We start from the raw sequence: 6,078 nt of genomic DNA, 5'->3' as shown, positions 1-6,078 counted from the left end.
GGCCACATCCAATGATCCTTGGGTATCTTGCTGTCTGACCTCTCCTGCTTGTTCCCTTTCTCTGGATCCTTGAGGTGGCGGATAACCAGCCTTTAATACGTTGCTGTAAAAGTCTCTAGCCTTCCAAACTGAGTTAAGACAGTGTCTTTGTCCCAAGTAATTCACCACTAATCCGGCTGGAACTTCCCATCTATATTGTATCTGGTGGTTTTAAAGTTCATCCACTAGGAATGCATAGTCTTTCCTAGCCTTCAACATTTTTGGTGGGATTTCCTTCAGAACTATCACATCTTGACCTGCAATCTGCAACTTGGTTTTATAGGACTCTTGTAATATCAGGTTCCTTGTATTTCTAGTAGCAAAGTAGACTACAGTATCTCTTGGCAATTGTTTTTGTCTGGCAATCCATGAATTAACGCGGTATATTTTGTCCATTTGCCAGTCATATCCAGCACTAGGTTGACCAACTAATTGGTCAAAAGCTTCTGCAAGAATCTCCTTCACATTTTCTTGGTTATTCTCTTTGAGGCCTCTTAATCTCAAAGCAAATTCCATCGCTCTGTATTGTATCATTGTAATTTCTGCTTCTGATTTATCAGTCTGGTTTTGAACTTCTTCAACTTTGCATTCTAAATTGACATTGGATTGGTTGATTTCTTCCACTCTATCATGCAGTGAAGATACATAGCCAGCTAAACCTTTAAATGCTTCAACTATATCTTCTCTTATTTGTTGGTTACAAATCTGAATTTGCTCCTTGATGCCAGATATTTCTTCCGAGACCTCCTTAAAGACAGATGTAATTTTTTCATCAATTTTGAGTTCTATAGTTGCAGCCTGTTCCTTATGTATTCAAAAGTTTTATTTCTTTTAAAACAAACATTTCATCATTCCTCAATCAGTAAGACATCGAAGTACAATTTTTTGTATGTCAAAATAATTCTAGTTTACCACCAAATTCTTGTCTAACCTAATGCATACCCCACCCGCCCCCGCCCACCCCCCCCCCCCCTCCTTCCCCCCCGACTTCCCAGAACCCGTACACGGTATGGATTTTTAACAAACACAGTCTAAAATCTATTGAAAAAAAAAGAAATAAAGAAATTAATGACATTCTACATTGACCTTAGCTTCTTGTTGCTGAGCTAACTTTAAACAATTTAAATCATTTCTGATCTTAAGCATAGGCTAACTGGAATTTCTTGGTCCCATATTTATTTTGTATATAGTCAATCCATTTTTTCCAGTCTCGTTTATATCTCTCACTTGAGTGATCTTTAAGATATGCCGATATTTTAGCCATCTCGGCTAAATTTGTAACTTTCAATGTCCATTCTTGAGCTGTAGGCAAGTCTTCCTTCTTCCAGTATTGCGCCACCAACAGTCTTGCTGCCGTTATTAGGTGCAGCCTGTTCCTTTAAGGCATCTTTTAAAGCTCCTTGCAGCACATCGAGAGTTAAAGCCTCAACAGCCGGGGGAGGTAAGAGTGACTGTAATTTATTAGTTGGGACTGGAGAACTGCTAGCGCTCTTTGAAGTGGTTGTTGTTCTAACTTGTTTTGAAGCCATTTAAACTATTCAATTAAACGTATCTTCCACCAAATTGTTAAGTCCAAACAAACCACTTAGTACAGTTATTAAATCTTGTGGCTTATTAGTAGATCAATGCTGTTTTGAGTGATCTTAAAGTCTTAGTTCTTTTAACAATGTTAGGAAGCACTTAAGATGTAATTGCTTGTTAAGTTTCGTTTCATTCAGCCACACCTTAATAATCGGGCGCCATTTTCACTTCTGTCTCATTAATTTTAACAGAAGGAGTTCTTGTAAATCAGAGTTAAAGTTTAAAGATACTTGCGATTGTGAAACTCTCCAGTACTTGCACTGCTGCTTCTTATTCAAATGTAGATCAAAACATTGATTGCAGGTGTGGACATGGCTCCTTGATCTGCAGAAAGCAGAGTATGTTGAGCTACATGGGGGCTCACACCTTCCAAGCCCCAGAAATTACTCCTGGGGGTTTAAGGGACCTCTACCCATGTTCGGCAATTCTCCTCCCCCTCTTTTCCTGAGGGGAAAGTTTTCAGGCTGTCAGACAGTTGATGTACGCTGTTCTGGCAGCTAAACGCGATCTCGGGGCTGGAACATCTCAAAAAGATGTACGTCAAAGCCTACGTTGCCACCGGAAGTCTATAGAGAATAATTGCAATGCTTTTTAGTTAAATATCAGACTAGATTCCACCCATTCATCATCAAGCATTTTAACAATATATTATAAGACGGTGAAATTAAAGATTAGTTAATATCTGGAAAAACTATCCAATAATGAAAAATCCAACAAAAGGGGCAGTAGTAGACAACAAGAGACCAATTACTTGCTTACCACAACTTTCAAATTGTTAGCTGGTATAGTAGTTCATTCCGTCCAACAGCATTTAATTGAAAACAAGCTCTTTCCATTTGAGCAGGAAGGAAAGCATCCCAAACAGCAGAGGAATGAAAGAATAGCTCCTAACTGACAAGGTGATTTTGGAAAAATGTAAGAGAAAGAAAACCAACTGGAATATAGCTTGAATTGATTACAAAAAAGGATTTGACTCCCTGACACATGACTGACTAATTAAGTGCCTGGAAATAACAGGAATTATTATTATTGTTGTACTGTTTTACTTTACAATTGTTTACACAGATTACAAACCACCTTAGGAAAATTATCATCTTGTAAGATGAGGTACTGTATAAATTGGTGAAAATTATTGACTGATTAGGCATAAACAATAAATACAATATAAATTGTGGTAAAAGTATTGACTAATTATGCATATTGATATGACTTGCATGTTATCAAGTATGTTGATAATCCAAAAATTCCTAAGAGAAAAAAGAACTATTTTTCATTCTTAACTATAAAGTAGTACTAGCCATTTTGCCTATTTAAAAAATGTAGGGGGAAAAAAATTTTTGTACGACGATAGAACAACAGAAGTTCATCATATTTCGGGCTTCTTCAGGTTAGAGAAGATTCATCTAGATCTACACTCTCAGATTTTTTTAAAAATCTCTGAAAGTCAAGATGTTTGTTTAAGCTTTTTTCTTCTCTCTACACCCATTGCCAATGTAATTTTTACCCAGTTTTTTTGCCATTAATATCACTAGTTCACTAAAGTGTTATATCATGAATCTTGACTAATGTATCTTGTCTTTTTATGTACACTGAGAGTATATGCATCAAAGAGAAATTCCTTGTGTGTCCAATCACACTTGGCCAATAAAGAATTCTATTCCATTCCATTCTATTCTAAACTAGCAAGAATATATGGGGGGGGGGGCACAAATTTTGCCTGCTTAAAACCTTTTAATAATATATTTGGCCTGTCTTATAATTCCAAACAATATTTTGAATAAGCCATCTCGCCCTTATATGGCAATGGTCCTAAAGCACACACAGCTAATGAAGACACTGTCTTCAGTGACATGAAAAGATATTAATTTCCACTTAATTGGGACAAGAAACAATTGAATGTCTCAATTACCAATAACGGTCTGAGGTGGGACAAGATAGCCCACCTGAAGCTGGAGTTAAGAAATGCTTCCGTGCTCTCGATCGCTCAGGCAATGGCCATGTAAGAGGAATTCTGGGAGTTGAAGTCCACAGGTCTTAAAGTGGCCAATGTTGGACACCCTGTTATAAAACATACAGAAATATAATCCCCCTTTACCATTTCCAGATATCAGTATTCCTGCCACAGATTCTCCTAGGAGATTTACTGAGTCTCAATCTTTCAGGAATAGTTTTGCCACAAAAGCATTTGTGTGCAAAAGCATAATCTTATTAAGTATTCACCTGCAAGTGGTTAGTCTTGTGTAGGCATAGGTTTATGAATATATTTAAGCCTTAGATGTGTAAAAGAAAGGGAGGCAACCACTGAGAAAGATAGTGTGTCATCCCTGAACAACAACAACAAAAACTGAACTGTCAGAATTAATTATTGTCCTTGAGGCTTCTTCTGCACTTTTCTCTTATTAAATGAGCAGACTATTAGGATATGTATGACCCTTCAGAAAGTAGAAAGTAGAGTAATAAAGCAGAGCAATAAATGACAATAGATAATACATAGTAGCTGTTGAAATCTAATACAGTACTACGTATTTAATATTTCACTGTATCAATATTTTGCTGTTTCTTTAATACATATATTGTCTAAAATCTTTATTTTATTAAAGGAAATGCTAGGTGTTATACAAATCTGAAATCATATTTAGAATCTTGCAAGTTTGGTCCTGTTATCGAAAATACATGATGTTGCCAAAGGTAGAAGAAAGATAAGTAATAAGTTCATATATCATTCCAAAATATGATATGGGGGTTGGGCTTGGCACTCAGAAGCATCAATTATTTTATTTTATTATTTATATGCCATCCATGCTGCTATCAAGTGACCCAGAGCAGCTTACAGTAAGATAAAACAACAATATTAAAATTTAAAATTTAAATATATAAATACATAAGTTTTAGCATTAATAATTTTAATACTTTAGTAGAAAACTAGTATATAACTAAATTTTGGGGAGACCTTCCAACTAATTCATATAAGATTGACATTAGTCTAGAATATAAATTTAGAGTTACCATGTAGTTTTCTAAACAATGGTTTATTGAATAAATCATAGTTTGATTTATTGAATAAATCATAGCTGCCTGGGTTTACACACAAAATGCTAAGCTATAAACCATGGCTTATAAACAATAATTGAAAACACAGTAAATCAAAATCAAATAAATGACATAATGATTCTGTGTACTGTGTAAATTCAGTCACAGATTTAATAAGCATCTAGGCAAAATAGCAAATATGGATTCTGGTCTTTATAAATTATTAGGCTCATATCTCAGTATGATATCAATACATATATGATACCTACTTTTGTAAAGTATCCCAATCCAGACTGAACAACTGAAGTCAATTAATTTGTTAATTATGCTAAGGGGAATTTCTGGTAGCAATTTCCAGAGGTTATCCATAAATGCTATGTGTGCTTTGAAAATGATTTGGAAGAATGCTTGCAAACGTGGATGGGGGGGATGCAAACAGACTCTTGGGGTGGCTTCATATGCTTGCAAAAATATTTGGTCACTTTAACAAAATGCAATTATTTTAATGAGCTGGCCCATTAAAAGCAGAGGTTTTTTCAGGTTCTCAGAGAAGCTTGAAAATGACATAGCTGCTTCAAAAAGATAGTGCTATAACTTTTGAGTATTTGAACATGCTTCTTTTGAATAATTTTTAAAGCATGTGGAGTCCTAATATCAATTTAACCTGATGTGCAAAACCAAAGGCAAACCAATGGATTATGCCAGAATACATAATTATTTTTTAAGATTACCCAAGACACTATTTTGGGAAATGGCATCATCTCTGAAAAATGTATAATAAGGATTATCTACACATACATAAGTCTATAAACAAAAATGAATTAATTAAACTTGTTGATAAGTGAAAAATTGATTAAAAGTGTTTCATGAGATTCCAGTCTTGAAACTGTCATCAGTTGAAAATAGTTTTTTGTTGTTTTGCTAAATGTTTACATATTTTTTTAAAATAATTTATAGTGTTTAAATATGTGAATATAGAAAAACAGCAAATGAGACAATAAAGATTTCAAAATAATTATTTTCTCCCTCAAAAAGCCAGTAGTAAAGTACAGAGGCAACACACTGCCAACAAGAATCTTCCCATTAACATGAAAGCTAGTCTATCAGAAAAGGCAGACAAAGAAAAAAAATATGCTTTTGAATTGTGATACTAAAGAAAATGTCTAAGAATATCTTGTTACACAAGATGAACAAATCATCTCTTACTAGTTGAAATCACAAGTCACGAAGAGTCAGAAGTAACTGATAATGACAAACCAGTATTCGCTGTTTCAATAGCTATCTTTGATAGACATTGAGTCATTAAATCGTATTATTCACATCTTCCATCATGAATCCGTCACATCTTCAATCTAGTACCTATAATGATGGATAGATAATATTAGAGCAACATTCATTCCATCCCTCCAGCTGAGAATTCCCCTTCTC

The 6,078-nt window shown here is 34.7% G+C and overlaps 1 long non-coding RNA gene across 2 annotated transcripts in view; it reads right to left on the bottom strand.

Moving 5' to 3' along the window:
* Positions 1 to 3,314: 3,314 nt before the first annotated feature.
* Positions 3,315 to 6,078, bottom strand: part of LOC116513593 — a 46,213-nt gene continuing 43,449 nt past the window's right edge. The window contains exons 3-4 of one of the 2 annotated variants that reach the window (XR_004256005.1): positions 5,908 to 6,009; positions 3,315 to 3,678 (exon numbers count right to left, since the gene is read on the bottom strand). This is a non-coding gene — a long non-coding RNA (uncharacterized LOC116513593). The other variant, XR_004256004.1, reaches the window with a different exon arrangement.

This window comes from Thamnophis elegans, chromosome 9 (assembly GCF_009769535.1).
Source record: "Thamnophis elegans isolate rThaEle1 chromosome 9, rThaEle1.pri, whole genome shotgun sequence".
In the NCBI taxonomy this organism is placed as follows: Eukaryota; Metazoa; Chordata; class Lepidosauria; order Squamata; family Colubridae; genus Thamnophis; species Thamnophis elegans.
The sequence above is the reverse complement of the archived record's forward strand: the minus strand, read 5'-3'. Positions and strand labels throughout refer to the sequence as shown.